Source organism: Martes martes (genome assembly GCF_963455335.1).
Source record: "Martes martes genome assembly, chromosome: 16".
In the NCBI taxonomy this organism is placed as follows: domain Eukaryota; kingdom Metazoa; phylum Chordata; class Mammalia; order Carnivora; family Mustelidae; genus Martes; species Martes martes.
Genome location: NC_137904.1, coordinates 57,539,850 through 57,567,188, shown reverse-complemented (window position 1 = coordinate 57,567,188; position 27,339 = coordinate 57,539,850). Strand labels below are relative to the sequence as shown.

The 27,339-nt window shown below is 51.3% G+C and overlaps 1 protein-coding gene across 5 annotated transcripts in view; it reads left to right on the top strand.

Annotated features, from left to right (window-relative positions):
* Positions 1–24,368: 24,368 nt before the first annotated feature.
* The window catches only part of SLC39A11 (solute carrier family 39 member 11), a 325,005-nt gene continuing 322,034 nt past the window's right edge, over positions 24,369–27,339 (top strand). For 3 of the 5 annotated variants that reach the window (XM_080826001.1, XM_080825999.1, XM_080825998.1), the window contains exon 1: positions 24,375–24,479. The gene's annotated coding sequence lies outside the window, so the exon portion shown is untranslated. Of the gene's footprint in view, positions 24,480–25,931; positions 25,993–27,339 lie in introns of those variants that run through there. The other 2 variants (XM_080826002.1, XM_080826000.1) reach the window with 2 other exon arrangements.

Genomic DNA, 27,339 nt, shown 5'->3' with positions numbered 1-27,339 from the left:
GTTTCCTAAGAGGTAGAACCCACCAATCTTTCCAGTCTTTGGGTGAAGAATAAGTTTTGACCACTCCCCTCCCCCCATGTTCCTCTCCCTGGGCATCCACTGGAGGGTGGGGAGCTGTGGGGTTCCCCCTGGTCTGAACACAAAGCTGTCAGCCCACTGCATGACACTTCCAGAAATGACCTCAGAAGGTGCCATGGTGGGCGGAGGGAGCAGAAGGAGGAAGAGAAGCCGTGCTTTAAGATACTTTGAATATTGAGCATCTTCGTGACATCTTAATTGAAGAAAGGGTTGCTTGACTGAATAAAAGGAAAAAATAAAGCCTCTGTTCTAGATGAAGCGTTAACCATCTGGTTGGTGTCTATGGATACATTTCAAGGCATCGTGTATCCCCTGAATTCGTATGCAAAATTGGGATGTGTATATATGTTTGCACTGTTCTGGGGAATGCATCCGTAATTTTTGTCAGCTTTTCAAAGCAGGCTCTACCTAAAGAAGTTTAAGTGATTATTTTTAGGGACAACTCCTGTTTCTTATTTGCATTTCAGCTTCTGCTGGGCCCCGCGTGGTGAGGCCCATTCCTTTGGGGTTCAGCTCCCTTCTGAGTTCACCTCTGCCTCCCCACTTTGCAGTCCGTGGGGTGGTGGAGGGTGCTGTGGGAGCGAGGCTGCAGCTTAACATCAGCCTAAGTCGTGCATGATTAGCGAGAGAAATCCGCCTCGGGAACGGAAGGAGATGGGCGACTCCTATTGGCATCTGAAATCAAGTATAAATGTTTTGCGTTATCTGCAGCTTTGGGATTTCCTGGGCCATTGCGTGCACAGTTGGGAGTTGGCTGCACTAGGATGTGAACAGCAGAGAACACAAAAGGGAGCGGGGAACTTGTTGGTCTTGGAATAAGGAGTGGTGCATATACACTCCCCTCCCATAGCACACTGATTTCTTTCCCTAGAGCAGAGGGACCCTGGTCAAAGAGTAAATATGTTCAACTTTGGGGCCATGTGGTTGCCACTACCCCATTCTCACATTGTCGCAGGAGCAGCCACAGACAGCATGTAAGTGAGTTACTGTGGCGGTGTTCCAGTAAAACTTTATTTACAAAAACTGGCGGTGGCCAGATTTGGCCGTTACCTGTGGTGTGGCCACCCACGCACCAAAGCGTGGGAGGGCCTGGTTCACCCTTCCTTGCTCCCTTCCTTTGGAAGTTCCAAACAGTGCGGGTCAGCAGGCCATGGTGGCCCGCACTCTGTCTCTCCTGGGTCTCCTTGCCCTCTAGGAGAGACCCACTTTGAATACACATTGATCCTGACACTTTCTGGGTGGCGTTTTGTGCCGCCGAGTTCTTGGCAAAGAGCGGACTCTTCTTGTTAACAACTCTTGTTTCATAAGCCTGTCTGGATGCTCCCCCTGCAACTCCATCCAGCGATGTAACATTTTTCCAATCTGTGCTGATGGGCTCCTGGAGGCAGGAGACGGAGCTCGGGCCTCCTCCAGGGCCTGGCAGCCAAAAGCCTCACCAACCAAGGTGGTCCACACTCAGAGTGAGGCAGCAAGGCTCCTGTAGGTGCGGCTGCTCCCTCCAAGGCCCACTTAGGTAAAAAAAAAAAAATTAAAGAGATGTAACTATACGTTCTTCTATACATGTGTCTATTGCTTTCTAAAATTGTGGTAAGAACTGGGGCACCTGGGTGGCTCAGTCGGTTAAGTGTCTTACCTTCTACTCAGGTCATGATCTCAGGTTCTGGGATTGAGCCTTGAGTTGGGCTCCCTGCTCAGCAGGGAATCTGTTTCTCCCTCTCCCTCTGCTGCTCCCCCTGCATGCATGCGCGTGCGTGTTCTCTCTCTGTCTCTGTCAAATATGTAAATAAAATCTTTTAAAAAATTGTAAAAACTATATAACATCAAATTAACCATCTGTAAGATAAAAAATATATCTATATCTATATCTATATATAGATATAGATATTGGTATGCGTCCCTGGGTCCTGGCATAGAGCTCTAAAACCCTTGTAGTCTCCCAAGGGGTAAGAACACTAGGGGCATCTCTTATTCTGATGTTTGTCATTGGCCCTGTCCCCGACACAGGCTCCTGAATCCCTTGTGAATTCCTAAGTGCTAAGTCCTAGGAGCCTCTTTCCTTCTAATGAGGTGATTCTGGATGGGCTCTTCTTGGCTCCTGGATGGAGGCTCCTGGCTAGAAAGACCAAGCCATGATTAAAAGCTTGATACTTCAAAAAAACAAAAAAACAAAACCCAAAACCTTGTTATTTCCAGTGCAGTCTCTCACTTCTCTAGACCGGGGAGAGGGGCTGGTCATGGAATTCATGATCAATCATGTCAATGTGAGGAAGTCCCCTCAAAACCCTGACGGTACCAGGTTTGGAGAGCTTTTAGCGGCGGAAAGCATCCTCGTACTGGGTCACACATCCAACTCCACAGGAGCAGACGCTCCTGCGTTGGGGACCCTCCTGGGTCTCGCCCTTTTTGTCTCCTCACCTGGCTGTCCATCTGTATCCTTTCTTATATACTTCAGGGAACTGGTAGATAGTAAGTATTTCCCTAAGTCTGTGAGGCCCTCTAGCACATTACAGGAACCCAAAGCAGGGGGAGGTCATGGGTAGCTCCAGTCTATAGCCAAGTCAGATGGAAGTTGTGGGGAACCCGGGGAATTTCCTTTGTGTGAAGGGTGAATACTAGCCCATTGCATGTATGTTCTACATTTTCTTAACTCATTCACCTGTTGATGGACATTTAGGATGCTTCTCCCTCTTGGCTATTGTGAATAATGCTGCAATGGACATGGGTGTGCAAATATCTTTTCGAGACCCTGTTTGCAGTCCTTTGGGACATATACCGGAAGTGGATAGAAGGGTTTCCTGGATCAAATGGTGATTCTATTTTTATGTTTTTGAGGAACTTCCGTTCTGTTTTCCATGGCAGCTGTACCGGTTTACATTCCCAGCAACATATTTATAGCTTTTTAAAAAAATATATTTCTTGTTTTCTTTTTTTTCCTTTTTATTTTATTTCTTTTCAGTGTTCCAGCATTCATTGTTTTTTCTTAAAAGATTTTATTTATTTGACGGGGTCGGGGAAGAACAAACAGGGGGAACGGGCAGGCAGAGGGGGAAGGAGAAGCAGGTTTCCTGCTGAGCAGAGAGCCGGGTATGGGGCTTGATCCCAGGACTCTGGATCACCACCTGAGCCGAAGGCAGACACTTACCCAACTGAGCCACCCAGGTGCCCCTAGTTTGTTTGTTTTTTAAAGGGAAAAATGGAAGTGGGATTGTCTATATATTCGTTTAAACGTATTTACTGAGCCTGCCTATAACTAGACACTGGGATACTGTATTAGACCAGGTAAATCCTTGCCGCCTTGGTATTACAGTCTGGTTGTAGAGACGGTCAATAACCGACAGACATATGCTGCCCCTAGCGAAATAAAAGGAGAGTTTAATTTCACTACGTTTGGTAGAGAGAGTGGCACTGGGACTTCCAGAACAGAAATGTAGGGAGCGGACTCCCTCATCACCCTTCCTTAGTCAAATAAATGCCTCTGCAGAAGCCTACAGTCGGAGCTTAACTATGGGAAACCGACTTATGGACTTTAAAAAAAAAATTGGGTTGAGATTCATGTAACACAAAATTGACCATTTTAAGCAAACAATTCAGTGGCATTTGGTACTTTCACAGTGTCATGCACAGCCAGCTCTTTGTGGTTCCAAAATATTTTCATCATTTCAAAACAAGACCTTATACCCGTTAGGTAGTTACTCTCTACTCCCCTTCCTTGCAGACCCTGATAACCACCAATCTGCTTTCTGTGTCTACGGATTTACTTGCTCTGCCTATTTCATATAAACGGACTCCTGCTGGGGCGCCTGGGTGGCTCAGTTGGTTAAGCAACTGACTTGCTTTTGGCTCAGGTTGTGATCTTACAGGTCATGGGATCCAGGCCCCCGCCCCCATCTGCTCCGTGCTCAGTGGGAAGTCTGCTTCGGATTCTCTCTCTCTCTCTCTCTCTCTCTTTCCCTCTGCCCCTCCTGCGTCTGCTTTCTGTCTCTAAAATAAATACATAGATCTCAAAAAATAATAAAGGGGCTCATACTACATGTGGTCCTTTATGTCGGCTTCTGTCACTATCATTGCATGTTGAGGTTTTTTTCTTTAAAGATTTTATTTATTTATTTAAATAAATTTTTATTTAGAATAGGCAGAGAGGCAGGCAGAGAGAGAGGAGGAAGCAGGCTCCCTGCCGAGGAGAAAGCCCGTTGCGGGGCTCGATCCCAGGACCCTGAGATCATGACCTGAGCCGAAGGCAGAGGCTTAATTAGTACTGCGTTTCTTTTCATGGGCAAGTAATGTTCCATGGTATAGATAGATCCATATTGTTTATGCATCCCTCTGTTGGTGGGCACTTGGGCTGTTTCCACCTTTTGGCTACTGTGGATAGTGCTGCTGTGAACCTCTATGTACAGGGATTTGTCTGAGTGCCTGTTTTCCTTTTGGAGGAGGGAGGGACTCACAGATGCTCAAGGCTTCCTCATCACTCAGGTTCCATCCCAGGACAGGAAGCAGCACGGTGGCGTGAGCCCCCCCAGTGAGCGGTGGGAAACCGGGAAACGGCAGGAAACCGGGAAGTAATGTGCTGTTACTTCCGCTCCTTCCCCTCCCGGCTGGGCCAGCGTTCACTCTCTCCCTCCTCTTTGGAATCTTGAAAAGTCTGTGCCCTCCTCACACAGCCCCCAACTCCCACAAGCCACCTTCACTCAAAGGGAAGAGCAGTCCAGCCGCTCCGGAGCCCCGGAAGCCCCTCCCCTCTCCGGCCGCCTGGCCCCCGTCTGTGGCCTCTGCAGGGGCTTCTGGTGGGTGGATGTCTCCTGACGCTCTGACTTCCCTCCGCGGTTCCCAAGGGAACGGGAGGTAGGACTGAGCTGCCCTCCAGGGTGGGAGTGGGCTCGGACTTCACATCTGCCCCCAGATAAGTCCTTCTGTGAGGCATCCTTCCTTGGGGGCAGTGATAGATGTTATGGCCCATGGGAGGGGACCAGGGGTTGTTGTGGAAGCGCCTTCCCCCAGAGGAAAGCACGCCCTTTCCCAGGGTGGATCTCCTCCCGCTGCAGGATCCCCCCACCCTCACCTCGGCCGGTGTATTCCTAGGACAGGGAAGAGAGATTGTCTTGAGACTGGTTCAGAAGATTCTAGGTTTCTTTAATCAGGTGGCAGAGGAGGCTGAAGTCCTTGGTTCTGAGCTTCTCTTTTTAAATGCTTCTGTTTCAAGGTTGAATGATTTGTTAAATTTCAAGGATCATTTGGTGATACCTGGGAGTGCCATCACTGGCAGGGTTGAATATAAGCCAGAAGGAGGAACATGGAGAGTAGGAGAGAGAGTAGAGCCGAGCACACACAGTAGGAGAAGACGCACACCCAAGAGAAACATGATGGCGGAGGGGGTCCTGCCTCCAGCTGTCTGCCTTTGACCTTGAGGGGGCTGACTTTTTCCCCGTGTTTCAGCCTCTCCAGCACTCAGCAAAAAGCCCAGCGTGTGTAGTAAATGCTCAGTAATGAGTCAATTACTGTAAATGAAGGATGTCTTGCATTGGGATGAGGCTGGGATGGGGTACAAATCGCTAAGTTGACCTTGGCCCAGACCCCTGCGATATCCCCACCCCACGATGGTAACTCACTTGTTGGCCAAGCAAGTAACACAGTTACCTCTCCTCCCAACAGAATCAAAATGAAATGTCAGTAGTTTGGGTTCAGTTCTGGAAACAATCATGTGTCCTGCTCGGGTCAGCCTGCCTTCAGGTCCTCAGTGGTCTGACTGACAAGAGTTGCGAGAACTAATGGACAGACTGGAAGGTGGCTTCCCGGGGCAGAGCTGCTTTTATGTTTCCCTGTTTTCCTTGGGCATAACTTACCACTGGGGAACATCTGCATTATCTAATTTATTCCTTTGAAGCATTTCATTCTTGTTGATTGCTGCTTAAAGGTCATTTCCAAATAAACACGGAAAGAAAGGTCACCGCACCCCGTGGAAAAATCGGCTTTGGTCCTTTCCAATTCTGATGCTAACCTCCTCCCTGGCAGAGTCTGTTGTCTGGTTGTATGCGGCTGATTGTGTTCCCTTTTGCTTCTCAGCTCTGGATTTGGGGATGGGGGTTAGCAGTTGGACGGCAACAGGTGCAAATCTCCCTGCGACTCTTTATGGATAGAAGTGTGGGCGAAGGTGTGGGGACAGGAAATGGGGATTAAATCATTTCCAGAAACCACTAGGGAGTAATACACGTTCTGGCTGGCATTACTGAACAACTGTGCTCCTGGCCCAGATGGATGGGATACCTCCCGACTTGTAGCTGAAATTGTGGGTTTGCGGAGCAGGACTTTGCAAGAACACAAAGAAGAGAGATTATGGCCAAAGACCAGGGACGTTCACCTTTGTCTGTGTTTTCCAAATGGTAAAGAAGGAAAAGATTTGCAAACCAAGGCTCGCTGGTTTCCAGCCAGTCCCGGGTTGTGTTCTTAGAACAGATTACTGCCGGTGGTTTATGTGCACGGAGAGGAAAGACTTGAGCTACAAAGAGGAGGCTGCACTGATGTTACCCATTTATTTTCTCTGTTGGCTTAGTTGGTAGATATGCTGTGGACCTGGGACCTGGGAGGTTTTGTTTTTTTTTTTTTTAAGATTTTACTTATTTATTTATTTAAAGATTTTATTTATTTATTTGACAGAGATCACAAGTAGGCAGAGAGGCAGGCAGAGAGAGAGGAGGAAGCAGGCTCCCTGCTGAGCAGAGAGGCCCATGCGGGGCTCGATCCCAGGACCCTGGGATCATGACCTGAGCTGAAGGCAGAAGGCTTTAATCCACTGAGCCACCCAGGCGCCCAGACCTGTGGGATTTTAACAGGGATTCAACTATGTGGGCCTGAAGCTCGGGCAAGCTGGGAGCTGCCCACAGGGGCCAAATCCCAGGCAGGTGTGGGTGAAAACAAAGGGAAGGGCATCAGGACGTAAAGACGGGTTGCCCGTTTAAGGAAAAGGATTTGTGGTCGGGAAGATCAAGAGGACGAAGGGGGAAGGTAGAAAGGAAAGGACAGTGGGAGAACCAGAAGTAAACTAAGTGGCTGGGGGAGCTGAGAGAGAGAGGGAGACGTGGCTTTTGTGGGGGGTGTGGAATCCCGCAGGCCAGCTTCAATGTCAAGAGTGGGCCAAGGCTCTGCGCCAATTCCTCGTCACAGCAACTGAGGCCATTTCGGCAGGAAGTTTTATTTCTGAGCGCTCCCATTTTATAGGTGATGAACTAGCGGCATCGGTCCATTTAGAGGGACAGGCGGGTGAAAGTCCTGGTCCTGGGACACCGGGGCTCACACCCTCCAGCACCGCACCACATGCTTGTCTGAGGACACAGCAGGCACCTGAGCCCGGAGGAGGGCCTCACGCGGTGGGTGCCGCCACGACGGGCCATCGTTGTCTCTCATATTTGGCAACTACAACACCAAAGAATTCCCACCAGCTGATAATGGAAGTGGAATTTGGAGACCCCGTTCAGAAGTGTACTTAGCAGTATCTGAAGTATCAGGTAAAACACGCACATACCCTATGACCCGGCTTTGTCGTCTGGGATTGGCTCCTGCGGAAATGGCCTCAGCGGCGCTTAAACACAGGAGCGGAATCGCTAGCGCGTCGTGTAGACTAGCAAAAGATCAGAATCGTCTAGGAGTCCTTCAGGAGGGCAACCCAGATACAGTTCATCTCCACAGACTCACTGCAGGGAGAAGGAGGAAGAGGTAGCATCCTATGGGATGGTCTGTGGTGAGAAAAACAAGCTGTAGGATAAACCGTGGGTGATGTGGTACAATAATGTGATTCAGTCATTATGTAATTATTATATTTACATATTATGCAAATGTATTTTTATATATACATTTTAAAAAATTATTTATTTATTTATCTATCTATCCATCAGAGAGAGAGGGCACAAGCAGGGGGAGTGGCAGGCAGAGGGAGAAGCAGGCTCCCAGCCTAGCAAGGAGCCCTATGCGGGGCTCGATCCCAGGACCCTGGGATCATGATCTGAGCCGAAGGCAGACGCTTAACTGACTGAGCCATCCAGATGCCCCCATTTATACATTTGTTATATACGAAGATACACACAATTATACAGAACATTATATAATTTGAAGTTATATGTATATATATGTTTGTGTGTATGTATCTGTGTAAGTATAGAGATATATGAGAATACTTATGTGGGTCTATAGATGCATATATAAATACTTTCCTTTCTCTCTGTACTTATACACACACACACACACACACACAGGTACATCTGTGTGAACTTTGGGGGACGAAGTAGAGGATGCTTGTGCATTTTGATGGGCCATGCAACTCAAGAGATGACCGCTGATTTGGTTCAGCCACTGACTTAGTAGACTAAGACAGTGGTTCTTACTCTTGTCTCTGCCCTGACATACTCCCTCTGCCCCCACCAGCATCCGCAGGGCAGTCATTCTCAATGACAGCATCTTGCCAATCAAAATGTATTTCAGACACTCTGGTCATTAGTGTGGGGTCATGCCTCAGTTTCTTTTTCTGTAAAGTGAGCATAGAAGCAGAGCAGCTGCATAAGGCGGTTCTGAAGATCAGGTGCGGGCACAAGGTAGAGTACTTGGGAGGGCTCGTTGTGCAAGGTCAAGTGGTAGCTTCTATATGTAATTTTAAAAATTCCCTGAGAGGTCCCGCTATACCAACCTGCCCTCTCCACCCCATCCCCCACCTGACCAGTCGAAAATCTCCAGTCTGAGCTTGAAGGAGGTCTTTGAAACAATGGATTCATTGGCAAATTAAGCCAATTTATTTACTGAGCACCCACAGGGCAGATGCATTTCCGTAGGTGCTGGTGATACAAGGCTGTGTGCTTGGAGCTTTGGTTCTCGTAGGGAAGACACACACCAATCAAGACCCAACACAGTAACAACCCTTCCCCTGGCTCCCCACAGCTGAAAACACATCAATTAACATGTTGCAAGTGATTTAAGTTTTCGTATGCCAGTCCGAGGATTCCCCACCCTTGTCCGTGCTCCCCTCATTCAATGGCTAGATCACGATCGCCTCTAAGAATTTACAATCCACTGAGATGTGCGGTGCCATCTGCCGAGCCTCCAGCCATTACGGATACTTCAGGTTCTTGAAAGCTGCCTTTCTGCTGAGCATTCTAATTCCCTGATGCCCAGCGAGAAGGAAGGGGCCACCTCTCTCTCTCTCTGGGCCAGGCCAGCGGGCTCAGCCCTCTGCTGCTCCCCGTGACACGTCAGCCACTAGGCTCATGCCCCAGGTCCCTCTAGGTTATCCTGATCTGGCTGTAAAGCAATTATTTTTAGCCTCTAGTCCATTCTTGTTGGATCACCAAGGGATCTTAGGGCTCCCACAGGCCCTAAGAGAGCAATCTGGTTTAAAGTTTGGGCGGCAGATAGCTGGGTCCCTAAATGTCATCTTCTCATGCTTCCCATGCTGGAGTGCTAAGGACCCTCTCTGGTTTCGTGGCTTGCTTGAGAACTCTGGGGTCCTGGATCCTAAAGAGGGGTTCATGCATGGTGCTCAGGCTCTCACAGATGCCCCAACTCCGCTCATCTTCAGGGACGGAAGCCAGCCTCTGCCAGCAGCTCCCAGCTGTGCTCCAGACGTCCCACTCGCTGAGCCCAGCAGCTCACTGCACACTCTGTCATTTCAAGGGGCCTCAGCTGGTGGGAGGGAATTCAGAGGACATCACAGGAGAGCTGTGAGGATGGGGACATGGGCCTGATGTAGGCGAGTCCAGCGAAGGAGAGAGGACAGGTGAGAAAAGGTCCACTAATCTTCTTGGAGCGTGGAACACGTCATTGCACAGAAGGTAGCGACTAACCGGTCTAGCCAGGCTGAAGGAAAGAATTAAACTGCATCATGAGTGATTTGGGGTGGATCAAGCCAAGTTAGGTTGCCCAACACTGCATTTTACTGAACCCCCGAGTCCGTTCACCCAAGGACGCACTATTGTTCTGTGAGCGCTCAAGGGAGGAAAAGGAAAGCCTACTCCCAAACCAATATGACTCGCTCATACTGAGAAATGTTCAGTTCTGCTCGTTCAAAGAACTCTTTTATGCTTAGTTTTATATTACAAGTACATATAAAGGGAAAATTACCTATATGTATACATGCACATTATATATATGGTATAGATACCTATAAAGGAATAGAATTAAAATTAATTGCAGGAGGAATCACTTTTTTTTTTTAGATTTTATTTATTTTTATTCTATTTTTTTTTAAGATTTTATTTATTTATTTGACAGACAGAGATCACAAGTAGGCAGAGAGGCAGGCAGAGACAGGAAGGGAAGCAGGGTCCCCGCTGAGCAGAGAGCCCGCTGGGATGCAGGGCTGGAGTGTTGCTAATGTAGCATTTTTTAGAAGAATTCATAAAGAAGGGGCTCCTATGTGGTTCCATCTGTGAAGTGTGTGCCTTCAGCTCAGGTCATGATCTCAGGATCCTGGACTCGAGCCCCGAGTCGGGCTCCAGGCACTGCCAGGAGTCTGCTTCTCCTTCTCCCTCTGTCCCTCACCCTTGCTTGTGCTCTCTCTTTCAAGTAAATAAAATAAAATAAAAATCCATAAAGAAATAAAAGTCATGGGGACTAATATCTTCATATAAGCCAACTTTGTGGACGTAAGCCAAAGGCATGGAGGAGAGCTTCCCAGCTTGGACAACGTCGGAATGGCCGGAAGGGCTGGTGGAGACGCGCCGTTGGACCCCAGTCGCAGAAATTCTGGCTCAGTCAGTCTGGCGTGTGGCCTGCGAACTCGCATTTCTTGCAGGATCCCAAGTGATGCTCATATGCGGGTCCAGGGACTGATGTAAGATGGGCTCATTCTGCTCCCCGCAGGAACGTGCCTGAGGACGTCCGATTGCCCACCTCTGCGCTCCCTGACCGTCTGTCTCCTAGGGGCCGGAAGAGTTCGCCTCGGCTTCTTCCCCACCTCCAAGGTCCTACTAAGCGGTTCAGGCCTCCGCTTCCAATGTGGGCGCCTGATCAGGCTCTGATGGCTGCTTCCCACCTGCCACCCGGCTGATGGCTAAATGAATCAGATTTCCGAGATGCCAAAGTGGGGGTGGGGCGGTGGGGCGTGCATCTTAGAAGCAGTGAAATACAGTAACTAGCCTTGTGTGCACGCCTTAATGAGGGTGAGGCCCAGGCCGGCTTGAAGGGGGAGGTGGGAGCTTCTCCCCCCGTCCCCAATCCCCCTGGGGCTACTCAGACAGAAAACAGCATTGCCAGCAGTAGGGTCCCCCTTGTGTTGCCAGGGCTGAGGATTGGGCCAGATGGTTTGCTCTGGTGATACACTAGCCAGCCTTCCCCCCCCCCCCCCTTTAACAGTGCTGTTAGAAACCCTCCATTATCATTCAGCGTGGCATTCCAACAACAAGGCGAAAAGGCTTTCCTTGCCCTTTGCCGGTTAAATAATAAAGAGCCTCTGAAAGCAGAGGAGCAAGTGGCCTGAGCTGAGGCAGTGGGGCTGCTCCTCTCCATTAGTGTCACCTACAGAAAGCTTAGCCTTAGACGCGGGTGGGCCCTCGGGCCACCCAGCTGGTTCTCCCCAGGAGCCTGCAGGGGTCGGCTTGGCCTGGGTTTTGAGTTTTTTTTTCTTTGTCTAAAGTGGTGGTTCTCAGCTGGGAGCCGTTGGGCCCCTTGCGGAGAAGACACTGGGCAATGACTGGCGACATCAGTGGTTGTCACATTGGGAGGGGGCGCTCGCGGCGTCTAGTGGGGCGAGGTCAGGGGTGCTGCTAAGCCTCGGACCACGCACAGGACAGCCCTCCCCACCCCCCACCACAAAGAATGACGTGGCACAAAATGTCACCAGGGCCGTGGTGGAAACATGCCTGCCTAATAAAACAACCACAGAATCCAAGAGGCTGTGGCGGACTGTTGGCTTATCCTTCCTGAAATCGGGAGGAAAGGACGAAGAGAGGAAATAAAGACGTTTCCTTAGGCAGAATTCCTCTGCAGCTTTCCTGCTGTGTGATGCTGTAATCGCTAATAAAAAGCTGTAATTCACTTGGCACCACTTTTGGATGGTTTCCCCTGATATTTAAACAATGAAGGAAATGGCGCATGCGCAGACTCACAGACTGTTTAAGGAATAATTTTTATGCAAAAAAAGGCTCATGCTCCTGACACTTGAGTGTATATAGGAACATCCCGGGGTGGTGACGGGGGCGGGGGAGGAGTTCTGCTTAAACTGTTTGTTCTGGTTCATCAGATGGGGGCTGAGATTCTGCACCCCTCCCCGGTTCCCCCCCACACACCCCGGGAGCTGCCGGATGGGCCTGTGCTGCAGGTGCGTGGCTCACACCTGGAGGAGCCGGGCACTGATGGCCTTCAGCTGCCCTTCATGTGTGTGATGTGATGTGCAGGGACCCGGACCTGCTCTGAAGAGCACTGAAAGTCTTGCCTCCAGGAAATCCCCCAGTCCTTTGACACCAGGTGTCACTGGATGAGTCCCACCATCTCCCCAGGGGAAGGACCAGGTGGGACCGGTCAGATTTCCTTCAATGAGGAAGGTCTGAGTCCCGTGCAGTGGGAACTCAAGGAAAAATTTTTAAGGTATTTTAGTTTCTCTCTCGTTCTGGGGGAAGAAGAGGGTATGAGTCAGGAAACCCAGTTGCTTGGCATCGGGACACCTTTTTGGTGTCACCAGGACCCTGTTTCTCATCCTCTCCCTGTGCAATATGCTGTTCCCTTCAGCCTCCAGTCTTTTACTCTTCCCGTCCCTGTAACCCTCTGCTTCCGGATTCTTTCCCACCTCCTCCTTGGATCAGGCCATTCCCCCGTGCCAAACGTCCAGTATTTCCCGGCTGATAAAGTTCCTGAGGGTTTTGCCCACAAGGAAGTAAGTTTTGTGCGGGGTAGAAAGTGTGAGATGTTTCCAAACTCTTAAGTAGCTTGTGTTCTCAATGCGTGACAAATACACATGACTTATTTTTTAAAAAGGTCCAAGATTTTGTATAACGAATTGCTCCCCTGTTGCATGGAGCCTAGGGTCTGCGTCGATGTGGATTTGCAGGTGAATTAGGGTAGACACAGGAAGCATGCCATCCAAACCCTCCATCCTTGGTTTGTCCAATTTCTAGGGAGTTGGCCAAACACGCTGGTTAATTTCTGCCTCTGGGCCTTTGCTTAAACTGTTTCCCCATCATGACTGTGTTTTCCTCTCCTTCCTGTCTACCCACGTGGATCTCTGTCCCTTAAGGATCCAGTCCTCACCATGCCCCTCCACTCGCCCAACCCTTAAAGACCTCCGCTCTAGGGGCACCTGGGTGGCTCAGTGGGTTAAAGCCTCTGCCTTCGGCTCAGGTCATGATCTCAGGGTCCTGGGATCGAGCCCCACATCGGGCTCTCTGCTCGGCGGGGAGCCTGCTTCCCCTTTTCTGTCTGCCTGCCTCTCTGCCTACTTGTGATCTCTCTCTGTCAAAATAAATAAAAAATCTTAAAAAAAAAAAAAGACCTCCACTCTAGAACTTTCGGTATCATCGGCATGGCACCAGTTTCCAGCCAATGGTAACCACAACCCGGACCGATAAAGGTACGGAGATGGGAAAGCCTCCAAGAAAAGAGGCTGAATTAGCACTTAAGGGGAGGAGATCATCTGAGGGCGAACTCCTCCCCCAACCCCCTGCCAGGCTCATTACCCCAAGCCTCGCAGGCCCCCTGGAATGGCCGCTGGGCTTACTTTGATTAATCTTGCGCTCGGGGGTTTTCCTGAGGTCGTGTTCTGGAAGTCTTGCCTGGGACTGCGCATTATGAAAATGTAGAGTCTTAAAAAATAGTAGGTCACCCCTCGTATATTTGACAAATATTTATTAAGTATCTTCTCTGTTCACCAGAGGGGTAGCACGTGGTCATTATAATTCCCTTGAGAGTTGAAAAGCCTAATTGGTCTGTGTGTTAGAGCAGCAGCGGACAAGGGCTGGGAGCTGCTCGCATAGTTACCTGTTTTCCATCCGAGTGTTTTCATTGTTCTCCTGGTTTCTGGAAGCCAGGAGCTGCGTGTTTCATCTGTCTTCACCCCCTGCCGCCGCGACTCCCGGCCTAGGGTTCCTGAGCTGGAGGGAGCTGCCTAGTCCTGTGGTTATCAATTATTAATATTTCCAAAAGCCAAACGAGGCCAAAGGAAATTAAAATCTAATTTCTTTGCTTTGGGCCGGAACGACAGCCTCTCAGCTGTGCCGTTCTGGTATCTCATGTCGATCTGAAGCTCTGATCGGTAGTTACATCAGTGTGTCTTTAATGAATTTAAAAGTGGGGAAAGTAACTCTCGCTGAACATCATTTGGTTGACTAGATGCTTCTAAACAGGTTTTTTTTGGGGGGAGGGGGATGGGACCAGAGAAATCGTGACACGTGGCTTATAGTCAGCACAGAGATGGTTACACACTGGATAATCAGTGCTTGTTAAAATGAACACAAAGCAGATTTTGGTATGGACATGGACCAGACCGTGCTTGCCCCACTATGGCTGTAGAAGGTTCTGGAAGAACTCAGCACAGCCCTCTCCACCCCAGATGGAGGCACCTCAGGAGACAACATTCTGAAGTCCAACTGCCACGCGGCCACGACCACCGGGGATGTGTCGGGGGTCCTGCAGGAAGCACCTGTCCCTGTGCTTCCGTGGAGCTTCCGTGGAGCTGGAGGGAGAACGGGAACGTCAGCCGCCCCATACTTGTGGGAACTTCCCTGGGAGCCTCTAGGGAGCACTTGGCCAGAGGAAAGGGGTCTCTCGTGGGCGGTGGGAGCTCATCCCTCTGTGGGCGCCTCAGGGCTCAGCTGTTGTGAGTCACGGCCCCGCCAGCCATCTGTCTGTGAGACTGGAAGGCAAGAGTGTGACAGGCTCGCCTGGTGGTGACAGGCGGTCCCTGGGGGCTCCGGGAGGCGCGTGTGCGTGTGGGCGGGAGGGAGGGACCTTCCTTGGGCCTTCGGGTCTCATCGCTCAGAGACGACCTCGTTCTGCAGCTGGCCTGGTGAAGAGCTAATGAGGCGGAGACAATGCTTGGAAATGATTGATTAAAATAAATGATGGGAAATTTCCAAGGGACCCGGCTTTTCAAAGAGCTGGGTGTTGTAGACATCCAGGTGGCTTGGGATGCAAGCACAGAGTCTGTTTTATGGGCTGATCGTCTTCTGCTGGGAAATCGTAGTACCTGGCCTGGGTTTCTCTCCTGGCTTTTGGCGTCATGACTTAAGCTCCGGGAGCCTTGTTTCCTGTATTTGCCTTCTTTTATACCTTATTAAAATATTCTTAAATCATAAAAGGAACATAGCACTACAGAAAGCGGGAAAAGCTCTACATTCTTATCCCCCAATGCCCCAACTAATTTGTATGAATTCCCTACTAGTCTTCCATTACTTGCGTATCTTCTTTCACTAGTGCGGTAACAAAGTGGTGTATTTGTGTCTATTGCTTTCTTTGGCAAAATAGGATATAAACATTTTCTCTGTTGCTATGATATTTATCGTTTTTACTAGCTGCATAAAAGTCCACTGCATTTATGTTCTGTGATTCGATTTAACTATCTTTTTGTTGAGCATTAGGATGACCAATCTCTTTTTCTCCCTATAATTTAAATAGTTTTATTAAGGAAGTTCTTGAGAAATCACACAGATGAGCCCAACCAACCCCATTAGCAGGAGTAGAGGGCACAGGGCAATTTGTGGGGCTCCATCGTTCCGTTTAATTAGGCAAATGATTTATTCGAGTGCCTTTTATGTGGAAAGGCTTTCTGTCTGTCTTGTTCTTGCGGAATCCCGTTGAGGTTTCTTGGATGTGCGGCAAGATTATAAAGCTTTGCCAATTATGATGACTGTGTAAAAGGCCACTGTGAATCCACGTGAAGTTTCAGTTATATCCTATATTTTTTAAAAATTTGACTAATTGTTTTTTAAAAATTTATTTATTTGACAGAGAGAGAGAATGAGAGAGAGAGAGAGAGAGAGAGAGAGAGCGAGCGAGCGCAGGATGAGGGAGGCAGAGAAATTCTGAAGCAGACCCCGCAGTGAGGTTGGAGCGGGGGCAGGACCGGATCCCAGGACCCTGAGATCACGTCCCGAGCTAAAACCAAGAGCCGGAGGCTTAACCGACTGAGGCACCGACAGTGTTATACGGTATTTTTAAACAATTTTAGAGCTCTTACTACGAAAATAACTATAGTATTCTCACCTCTTGCTTTGGGGACGTGTTAAGACACAGAATGTCAACTGTTTGCCATATGGCTGGGAAGGACCTGAAATATTTTTATTAGCTTTGGTATCCTGACCTGTGTCCCTATAGTTTTGCTTACAACAATCGTTTTCATGGTTGAGCTGTGAGGCTATGACTCCGATCCGACAGCCTAGGACGATGAAGGACTCACAAATGTGTGACATGTGAGGGAGGTAGGGGCGAGGGGGGACCTGGGGTCCTCCCCCGGCTCTGGCACAAACCACCTGCCAGCCCAGGGTTTGTACCACCATCAGGGAAGGAAGAGGCTTGGATCAGAAGCTCTTCGAGGTGCTTCTCAGCGTGAAGTCTCATGGTATAAGCCATGGTGACCTTCTGCCCTGTGTTAGTTTGCTGGACGTGTCACTCCAAAGCGCTGCAGACGGAGCGGCCTCAACAACAGAAATTTGTCATCTCGGTCTGGAGGCTGGGATTCTGAACTCAAGGCGTGGGCAGGGGTGGTTCCTTCTGAAGCCCCCAAGGGAAGGATCCATCCAGCCTCTCGCTCCTCGGTTGCAGACGGTCTCTTGTCTCTGTGTCTCTTCACGTATTCTTTCCTCTGGGTGTGTCCCTGTGTCCAAATGTCCCCTCTTTATATACCAGTCGTGGGTTGGGATCCGTCCTCTCGTGATCTCACTTCGACTTGATCACCTCTGTAAAGACTCGGTCTCCAAACACAGTTCTATTCTGAGGGACTGGGAGTTAGGGCTCCAACACGTGAATTTCAGTGGGGTGGGGTGGTTTGGGGTACGGGACACAGTGCAGCCGATGGGAAGCCCAAGAGTGGAAGTTGGACTGGGAAGCCTGCTCACCTCCTGTTGGGTTGAGAAAGTCCCTTTTAGCACAAAGAGATGGCTTCTTCCTCCCTCCTGTCTTCCCTCCCTCCCTCCTTCCCCCTCTCTTTCCTCCCCCTCCTCTCCCTCCCGTCCCCTCCTCCTTACCTCCTTCCTTCCTCCATCCCCTTCCTTCCTTCCTTCCTTCCTTCTTCCTTTCCTTTCTCTTTCTTCTCTTTCCATTTCTTTTCTTTTCTTTTTTTTCTTTCCTTCCTTTCTCCCTCCCCCCTTCTTCCCTTCTTTATTTTCTTTTCTCTTTTCTTCCTCTCTTTCTTTCTCTCTCTCTTTCACTCTCTCTTTCTTTTCTTTCTTAAAGTAGGACACAGAGGACCTCCTCAGATACACTTGGGTAAAGCCTTGCTCTCAGTCTGTGCTCTGGCACTGTTTTGCTTTGGCAATTTGATCAGAGAATCCACACTCAACGACGGAGGGGCCTCAGAGGTCGCCTGGTCCAGCAGTTGCAGAGAGGGAAAGAAACGGGCCGAAGATTGCCCACTGAGTTATTGGCAAAAAAAAAAAAAAAAGGTAAAAAAAAAAAAAAATAGAGTTCAAAGAGCAGTGCCCCAATTCCTTGGAAGGAGCCTGCATACCTCCTCCCTGATTGCTTCTGTCATGGTTGTCACCCTGACAGGTCCTCGAGGCCACGGTCACATCTGGCAAAAGTGACAAATGCCTCTGTTCGTGCTCACCTGGGCCCTGTCACTCACAAGCCCACAGACCCACAGGAGGGGTTTTCTGAACAAGAGCTCACGTGCCAGAGGAGACTTTTTTTGGCTAGGAGGTATTTTACTGTTTTTATTCACCTGCCACAGGCATTTTGGGGGCAACATTTGAAGGCGTGTGTTAAAGGATGAATTAGGTTTCCCTACCGTATTCGTTGTGCGTGGGAGGGAGCGGGGGGGCTGTGCGGGGGGGAGGTGTGGGCGTGGATGAGACAGGAGTCTGGGCCCAGCTGGCAGAAAGGCTGGCAGGAAAATAGGACATGGGTTCATTTCGGGCTGGATCATTTGGGAAAATGGAGAGCCCAGGCAGATGTCTGGGCATCTGACACTGGTCTGCCTACTCAGCCCTCTGATGATGGCCGAGGGATGGGGAGGGTGGCGTCCTTGTGCATTTTGCCCAGGGCGATTCCTGGTGCCTGGGGGCTTCCCCACCTGCTTGTGGTGGAAATGGTTGGAGCCAGGGAGCCTTCATCTCCTGGCGGCCATAGCAAAATACCATAGACTGGGGGCCGGAAGCAATACACATGGATTCCCTCACGGTTCTGGAGGCCAAAAAATTGGAAAATGAGATGCAGGCAGGGCCACGCTCTCTGAAGGCTCTGGCCGAATCCTTCCTTCCCGCATCCAGCTGGTGGTGGCTCCTGGGCCTCCTTGGCTGTGGCCCTGTTACTCCCGTCTCTGCCTCCCTCTCCACATGGCTTTCTCGTCCCCGTGTCCTGGTCGTCTCCCCTCTGTCTCTTGTACATACACGTGTCCCTGGATTTAGCAGCACCTGCTTAATCCAGGATGACAACCCCTCCAGATCTTTGCACTGGCAGAGACGCTTTTCCAAAATAACGTCCCATGCACGGGCACCGGGGTTAGGATCTGCATATCTTTTTGGGGGGTGACCCTTCAGAGCACTCTCTGGGGCTTCTCGGATGAGCCCATGCTGCACCCACACATCTCCGGTCCTGGCCTTGTTCCCACCCGGCCCAGTCCGATGGGACCTGGAGAGACTGGGTCTGGTCCTCTCCCACCGTGGACAGCTGAGGGGCCACCTCCCCACCTTCTTCCCTTCTGTACGTGGGGCTTGCCCCCTCCCCACCGGCCCATCGTCCGTGGCTCCTGCTTTACTTGTGCTCCTTTCTGGGGCGTTTAACAGCAGGAGACCACCGTCCTCTCTGGAAGCTTCATCCAGCCCTACCATCAGCCCTCTAGGAACCTCTGCTGATGAGATGACTTCTGTCTCTGCTCCCACTTGGAAAGAGGAATAAACTTTCTTGCAATCCTGCCTCCTTCCCTGTTCCCTGGGGCCTCTTAGGATCTTTGCAGGCCCCTCAAGAACTCCTGCCTAGATTTGTTCCTTTGTGAGGGGGGAGAGGGAGAGAGCACGAGCCGGTGGGTCAGAGGGAGAGAGAGTCTCAAGCAGATTCCCTGCTGAGCGCGGAGCCGGGATGGCGGGGCTCGATCTCACGACTCCGAGATCACAACCTGAGCCAAACCGAGAGTCGTGGGCTTAACCGACTGTGCCACCCAGGCGCCCCAAGAATGCCTGCATTTTGAGATCTCACCCCACATTGCAGCAAGCCTATTAAAATGTTCCCACATTCCACATTAAGTATGTTCTTTCCCCATAAAATGATCAGGAAGATTTTTATAATTTTGCCTTTGAAATCATTTGGCTCTAAGCTTATTTAATTTACGATTGGCTGTGGTTTCTTGGCCGTTATCATGCATACTTCGGAATTCTCCTGAAGTGAGAAAAGCTAAGCTTCGGATTGTGTTTTGAATGTAATTAAATTTTTATGAACACCAAAGTCAACAATTAACAAAGTTTTATAGACATTTAGTTAAACACTTATTAATTTAAATTTCTAGGTTTTTTTTTTTTCCTTATTGAGCTCAAGATCCAGTATTGTTTTCAACTCTCAATGACGTCCTCGGCCCCTGGAAAACTTGGGGACCTCAGATATTGGGCCCCGAACTTCTGATTGTTGAGATGGGCCTGCTTTTCCCTTGCTTGTCCTTCCTTCCCACAAGAATGAAATGTCTCCTTGCCAAACCCCAGGTTCCCCAGCAGCGAGTCTCCTGGGACTGCTTCTGTCTCCTCCCCAGGCTGGCTTACACCCGCACCTTTGGCTCGCACCTCTGCTTTCCCTCCATCCTGAATATCCTGGGTCTGAATCTGTCTGTGGACTGTTTTTTTTTTTTGCTGAATAACCAATCCTGGTCCAATGTCCCAATTTTGACCTTGTGGCCTTCCTCCGTCTGGCCCTGCCACCCCAGTGCCTGTGGCAGGGCCAGCGTCACGAGCGTGAGACGTGCACAGGTTTGAGCGGTTCCTCACTCGGAAAGGCTCTGCACTTGATCTACTGGCCTGCTGTCACCACCCTGGGATTTCCTAATAATTTTATCTCTGAGCTTGGGTTTTGTAAGCAAAGTCTAGTCGGACGCTGAGGTCTGAGCGGAGGAGAGACACAGAAGAAAAGAAGGGCTTTGTTAAGTAGTACTTTAAAAAAAATTTATCATTTAATTTTTTAAAAAAGATTCTATTAAATTATCTTGAGAGGGAGAGCGAGAGAGAGAGCAGAAGCAGAGTGAGGGGCAGAGGGAGAAGCAGGCTCCCCACTGACCAGGGAGCCCGACGCGAGGCTCAGTCCCAGGACCCTGGGATCATGACCTGAGCCGAAAGCAGACGCTTCACCGACGGAGCCAACCAGGTGCCCCCAGTACTTTAAAAAACACAAAAAAGGTTTATTTATTTACTTTCGAGAGGGGGCGAGAGAGCACAGTGGGGAGGGGCAGAGGGAGAGAGAGAAAATCTCAAGCAGACTCCACGCTGAGTGTGAAGCCCAACGTGGGGCTCAATCTCATGACCCCGAGATCGCCACCTGAACTGAAATCGAGAGTCAGACGCCCAACTGACACAGCCACCCAGGTGCCCCAGTTAGTACTATGGAGGGCATGTTGCCCTGCCTTTTGAATAAGTAGCTTCCCATTTTCATTTTGTGCCAGGTCTCACAAATTATATAGTCTGTCCATCCTAGTCACGATGGTGGGCAAGGGTCGAGTGTGGGTCCTGATAGTTCCTGGGGCCGCTAGAGAAAGGGACCAGTGAAACTAGATGCTTCCAAGCACACGGGAGTGTGTTGGTTTCCCTGGGTTGCTGAAGCAGAGTACCGAAAACCTAGTTGCTTAAAACACCACAAATGCATCATCTTCCAATCCCGGATGTCAGAAGTGATAAAATCAAGGTGTTGGCAGGGCTGTTCTCCTTCTGGGGGATTCGGGGGAGAATCTATTTCCTTGCCTTTCTGGCTTCCAGATGCCATCAGCATCCCTTGGTCTGACCTCAGCTCATGTCCTCACGCCTCCTTCCTCTTTCCCCTGATGGGGACCCCTGTGATGACGCTTGGCCCACCCCGATAACCCGGGATAAATCTCCCCACCTCAGGAGCCTTCCTTCACTCAATCACAGCCGCAAAGACCCTTTTTCTGTGGGAGGTCTCTCTTCACAGGTTTCAGGGATGAGGATGTGGACATCTTTGCGGGGGTTGCTGGTCTGCCTGCTGGAGGAAGCTATTTGCTTTCCAGCTGACATCTCCAACCGCACCCAGGGCATGTCAGGTTTTGTGGGTTCTGACGTGCATGCAATTTTAAGGGTTCTCTTTAGGGAAAACAGAAATGTTGGTATCAAAATGATTATGACTTTAGTATGAGGAAGAAATCACAAGGTCTTAGATTGAGGTCCTTTTCTTCGGAGGCCTCTGGGCAGTTACCAGCAATGACGTGCCCTAGTCTCCTCCCCGCCTAGAACATTCCCCACTCCCCACTCCCGGCAACCTAGGTGCTCAGTTGACCTTGGAGGACCAGGGTGCCCCAGAGTGCCTGGCCCGAAATAGCCGTCTTGTAAAGGCAGGCAGACGGGAAGGAGGGAGACAGGCCAAGGGATAATCCTTCAGGCTGCCATGATGGGTACTGGGCTGGATGTTGGGGGCTCCGCTCCAATCACTGCCTCAGGATGGGGAGGCTGAGGCTGGGAGGAGTTGGGGTAGTTGTCCAAGGAAACTCATGCACCAAGCTGGGATCCCTCCTAGGCTGTCAGGTTCCAAATCCTGTCCTTAGCAGCTCTAGGACCTCTGTAAGAAACATTGAGATCTCAGACAAGGGAGGGAGGGAGGAGCCGGGGTAGGGGGTGGGGGTGGGGGAGGGGCAAGGGGAGAGAAGGAGGGGGAGAGACAGACAGACCCAGGACCCGCTGGGCAGCTGCCGCCACTGCCCTCACCTCCCCTCCATCCCACCCCCGTGCTCTGAGGGGTTGGTGCTGCCAGCTTGCTTACCCAGATAAGCCACAGGGATTCCCCTGGAAAGGGCCACCCTTCCACCGCCCTGGGGTTCCTTTGCTGACTGTCAAGATCAGTTCGTTTTCTGGCTTTTCGGCATTTGGGAGGCCAGCCCTCCTTGCCTGCCTAACACCCTGCCCCCCTTTCATTAGTGCCTGCTCCAGCCTGTTCTTGTGCACCTCCTTCCTCCCCCCACTGCCCCATTTATGGAGGCTGCAGGGCCCCTCACTCTTCGGGGAGAGACTAGGGAAGGGCAGGGGTGGCTGGAGGTAAGAGCGGTGTACTTAGCTTTAAGGAAACAACATTCTCGTCTGCCCCCACTCTGAGCACTTCTTCCCATGAGGGAGGGTGAGAAAGCCAGGCAGTTTGTATGTGTGGGTCAGTGTGTGTGTGTGTGTGTGTGTGTGTGTGTGTGTGTATGCAGGGGTCATTGAGAGAAAGGAGGGAAATGGTGGGATTTGTCCCTTGGGGGTTGGCCCCCGAGCCCGAGGCCCGCCTGGGGCTCTGCTGACCAGGGTGTTCAGTCCGTGAACCCTGTATGTCCCACGCACAGAGACAGAGCACCATCTCTGCCATCAGCTGGGCTACGATTTCCACACTACTCTGTCAACCTGAGGTCACTATAGAGCTTTCCTGAGCCTCAGTCTCCTTATCTATAAAATGGAGCATCTCCGCCCATTCGGGCTGCTGAGACAAGATGTCACAAACTCATGGGTGGCTCGTACAGTCGCAGTTCTGGAAGCTGGGAGTCCCAGATCAAGGTGTCCACGTGGTGGGCTGAGGGGCCTCTCCTGGGTCACAGACTTCTCATATGTCTTCACATGGAGGAAGGGGTGAGGGAGCTCTCTGGGGTCTCCTTTGGAAGGGCACCAATCCCACGCAGGAGGGCTCCACCCATGAAACTCACCTGTTGCAGCCCCAGCCCCCAGCATGAGTGCATCTGGGGATAGAGGTTTTCGGAGGTGGTCCGGCTTAAATGAGGCCTTAAGGGTGGGGTCCTCAAGTGACAGGATTGGTGGCCTGATAAGAAAGAAGAGGAAGGGAGAGAGATCTCTCTTTCTCCACTCGAGGACAGTGAGAAGACAGCTATCGGCAAGCCAGGCAGACAGCTCTCACCAAGGACCAGATCTGCACCTTGATCTTGGACCGATCCTGGCCTTCTGCTTCTAGAATGTGAGAACGTAAGTCCCTGCCATGGAAGCCCCCTCGGTCTGTGGTTGGACAGCTGAGTCTGAGACTCTCCTGAGGGCACAGAGCATCCGGCAGTCACCAGGCCATCTTCTCTCCTGACACAGTGCACGCAGGTGGGGCCGTCATCGGCGTGGGTGGCCACCTGTTGCTGGACCGAAGCCAGCTCCTATGGGATCCCCTGCTCTGTGGCCACTGTGACAACGAACAGTTTTTCTGAACAGCTTACCCTCTGGTAGGTTCATGAGCTACGATATGGGACCCCCGGCTGAATTAGGATTTCTGGTAAACAACAAATATGAAATACGTGTTTAGCCTAAGTATGTCCCAAATATTGCCTGGGACCCACTGACACGAAAGCGCTCTTTGTCGTTTATCTGAAATTCAAATTTAACAGGGCACCCTGTTTCCATTTTTGGCTCAATCCAGAAGTGCCACCCTCCGGTCTTTCTATAGAGCGCCTGGAGAGCAGAGCCCTTGACCTGCAGCGGTGGTTCTCAGAGAGGGGTTCCCAGGACCAGCGCATCAGCAAATCCTCGTTCAGAACAGAAAATCTCGGTCTCCACCCAGACCTCCAGACCCAGAACCTCAGTGAGGGCTGAGGGCCGGCATTCTCTGTTTTGACATTGCTGCTGGGGATTCCGATGGATAGTTTGAGGGCCATTGACCCGGAGAAGGATGCTAATAGTAGAAAGTTCCAGCTCCCCCTCCCCATTTTTCCCCCCTGCCCCCCCAATACATCCTGTTCTGCTGCTCACTCAGGGCCTCAGACTCAGCTGCCAAGTGCAGTGACAAATGATGTCGGGGACCTTACAAGGCGTTCTCTCCGGGATTTCTGGGGCTTCCTAGGAGTCTGCAGAGTCTTCTGCCTGCTGAATGTTCTCTGCTTGGCCTCCGGGCTCTGTTCTACCCGCCCCACCTGTTCCCGAGCCTGCAGAGGGCTGTGAACCAGAGAATTTATTCTTCAGGCTGGATCCGCCAGTCGCAGCGGGCGGGGCGGGGCCTGGTGGCTGGAGGGACACGTGTGCGGGGAGGGAAGCAGGAAGTGACTTCGGGAGTGGAGCCGGCGAGCCAGCGGCAGCGGGGCTGATGGAAGTGGAGTGGGGGCTTGAGAGGGCACCGTAGTGAGTCAGCTTTTTCTCCCTTCAGCGCCTTGGTTGGGCTGGAGGCCCGGGGTCTGGGGCCAGCAGGAGAGCGTGGGACTCGGAAGGGCGAAAGGGAGTTTGGAAGGGGGCGTCCCCCGGGGTCGAGGAGGGGGTCGGAGGAGAAGCAGGGCCGCTGTGGCAGGTGGCCAAGGAGGGGAAGGCTGCCCGGTGCCCCCTCTGACCCTGGCCAGGGTCCGCTGAAGGGTGTGGACCAGCCTTCCTTTGACAGTGGCTCACCGAATCCCCTTTGTTCAGTGCTTCCTGGTGGGCGTGTGCGCCCCCCCCCCCCAGCCCTGGGAGCACGGTGGCTACAGTTCCGGCCCCTCTGCGCCCCCTCCCGCTCATTCTGGGGGTTCAGCACGGCCTCTGGAACTTGACTGGGAATCTGGTGCCCGTGCAGCAGGCCGGAGCTTGCGCATGGCTGACCCCTCCCCGGGTCAGTGGTCCAAAGACCACACTTTGAGCAGTGAGCTATTAGAGAACTTTCCTGCAGTCCCCTGGGCCCAAACCCGAGCCCCGTTGCTGGATCCCCCTCGTGGAGTCGGGGGCTGTATGTGTGCAGTTCCACTGGGTGCTCTTCCCACCTTGGTAACTTCACCAATATCCTGAGGCTCTTGGAAGCAAGGCAACAGGTTGCGTGCGAGGGAGACAACAGCGGGAAATCCGGTGTCGGGCAGGGGCCCCTCCTGCGTGTCCGTAGCAGAATGTGTCCACAGGTCGGGAGGTGTTGGTATCTTTAAAGTTGGGGAAGGCAGGGAATAATCCTCCCTCTTGCAGATTAATCAAGGTTTGTCTGTTAACATCCGGCTCACGAGGAGGTCTCTGAGCCCCGTCGCGGAAGCTGATTTGGAGGGGCTGTGACAGGCGCGCTTGTTCTCAAGGTGCTACTAGGCAACCTGTTGGAGAAAACTTTTCCTTCTCTTGGGACTCAGCGTCAGCCTGGCCAGTCCCTCCCTTGCAGGGCAGGAGAACTCACTTTCAAAGCTCTGGGTCTCTGTTGACCATTGCTTTCCACGGCAACGAGGGCGAGAAACCCTCGCGGAACTTGAAAAGATGCAGATTCTGACTGAGCAAGTCGCGGACTGTCCAGTCCGGGGCCTGAGATCCTGCATTTCCCGAGGCGGGGTACCAGCTCAGATCACCCTTCCAGTAGTGAGGATTCAAAATAGCAAATGGAAGAAACTTCTCCCCAGAGGCATGGGCTGGCATTATCGTTGATAAATACTGTGATTCTTGGGGATAGAAAGAAAGTGCCTGGCTTTGCTGCCTCAGGGGCTCAGGTAAATGGAGACAGGCTAGCGTAATGCTTTCCCTCCCACAGCCCCCAGGAACCCCCAGAGCTCTCTTGTTGGCTGGCCCATAAAGCCCACGTTGACTTTGGCCTGTTGGCAAATGGAAATGGCTTCCCTTCTTCTGTTTTCTTAGCTGTTAAAAGGCACATTCAATACTGGAAAAAAAAAAGTTGTTTTTCTGTTACGATCTGTCTTGGATGGTAAGTACTAAGAGGATGATAGCTACATGCCTTTCTTTGTCAATGCTGTTTCAGGTTTTATCCACAAGCAGCTAGAAACAGAACGTTGGGATCATGATCTAGGTGTCTTGGTTTACAAACAAACACGACCACTCATGTTAGGGTGACACTTAACAAGATGAAGTGTGTAGATAGGCGGGTTTTTAAAAAAATACAGTATTTTTTCCTTATTTGGTATAGTTACCGTCCTGAGTTTTATTCAGACATAGTCCGAACCCATAGAGGCTGTTTCTCTTAGAGGCTTCCTGGCTTCGGAGCTGAGCCTGGGCTCCTCTGGGCTCACCTGGGTTTGCTGAGATTCACAGCCTTACCAGGTTGGAATCCGAGCTATGCTGCCGAGCCTCTTGGCATAAGGCCCCCCCAATCCCCGGCCCCCGGCCCTGTCCACCGGCCCCGTCCACCCTCTGCCACAGTTTCCTTGTAGGGTCAACAGAGTCAGTGTCTTTAGCTCTTAAGCTGCAAGCCCAGGATTGGCCCGAGAGTGCTGGGACCTGGCAGGGCTGAGCCCACTGGGGTTGTGTCCAGCTCTGTGGGTGCTGGAGGACCAGTGGGCTGCTGAATGAGCCCTTTGAGATGAGGCCCTGAGCCCTGATGTTTGTGTACCAGAACACAGTGCTCTTTAACAGAAGGGTTTCCCTGTCCTGTAACTTTCCACAGCCAGAGTCTGATTCCCTATCATGTCAGAGCTAGAACTTAAAACGTGCTAAAGCCTAGAGGAGGTTCTCTGGGCAAAACCAAGAGGAAATAGTACTTCCCTTTCTTTCCTTGGTGGGCAGTGGTGTAAGTCCCATTTCGGCAGTGGTGTGCTTAGTTGACGGGAAATGCCACGTATGGCTCCGTCTCCTTGTCCTTGCTGAGTGTCCTGTCCAGGTAAGCTGGCCCTTTTCGATACAGCAAGTATTTTTTAAATGCCAGGAAGCCCCATTTTGCAGGGGTGCCGAGCGTGAAAAGGCATCATCCCTGTTCTTCAGCTAATGCTATCAAAGATGAAGGAGGCAAGCCCGGACGAAGAAGGCCCCGCAGATATGCAGTGGGGTGGGAGCGGAGGGGTTCTGGAAAGCATGGAGTCCACGCTGACACCAGGTGGCCAGCAGAACGTGCCCTGAATCCACCAGCTGCAGAGAAGGAAGGAGGATGGCCTTGCGGGAGGGTACCAGATGAAGAGCGGCTTGGAGCCAGGACCCTCTGGGACTTGTGGAGGGTGCCATTTGGGACTCAGCTGAGGGGGAATACAGTACCCGCACGGGGTAGTTGTTGAAAAGTCAGTGGGCTAGTTGGACAACAGTTGGTGCCACATGCCCTTGGCAA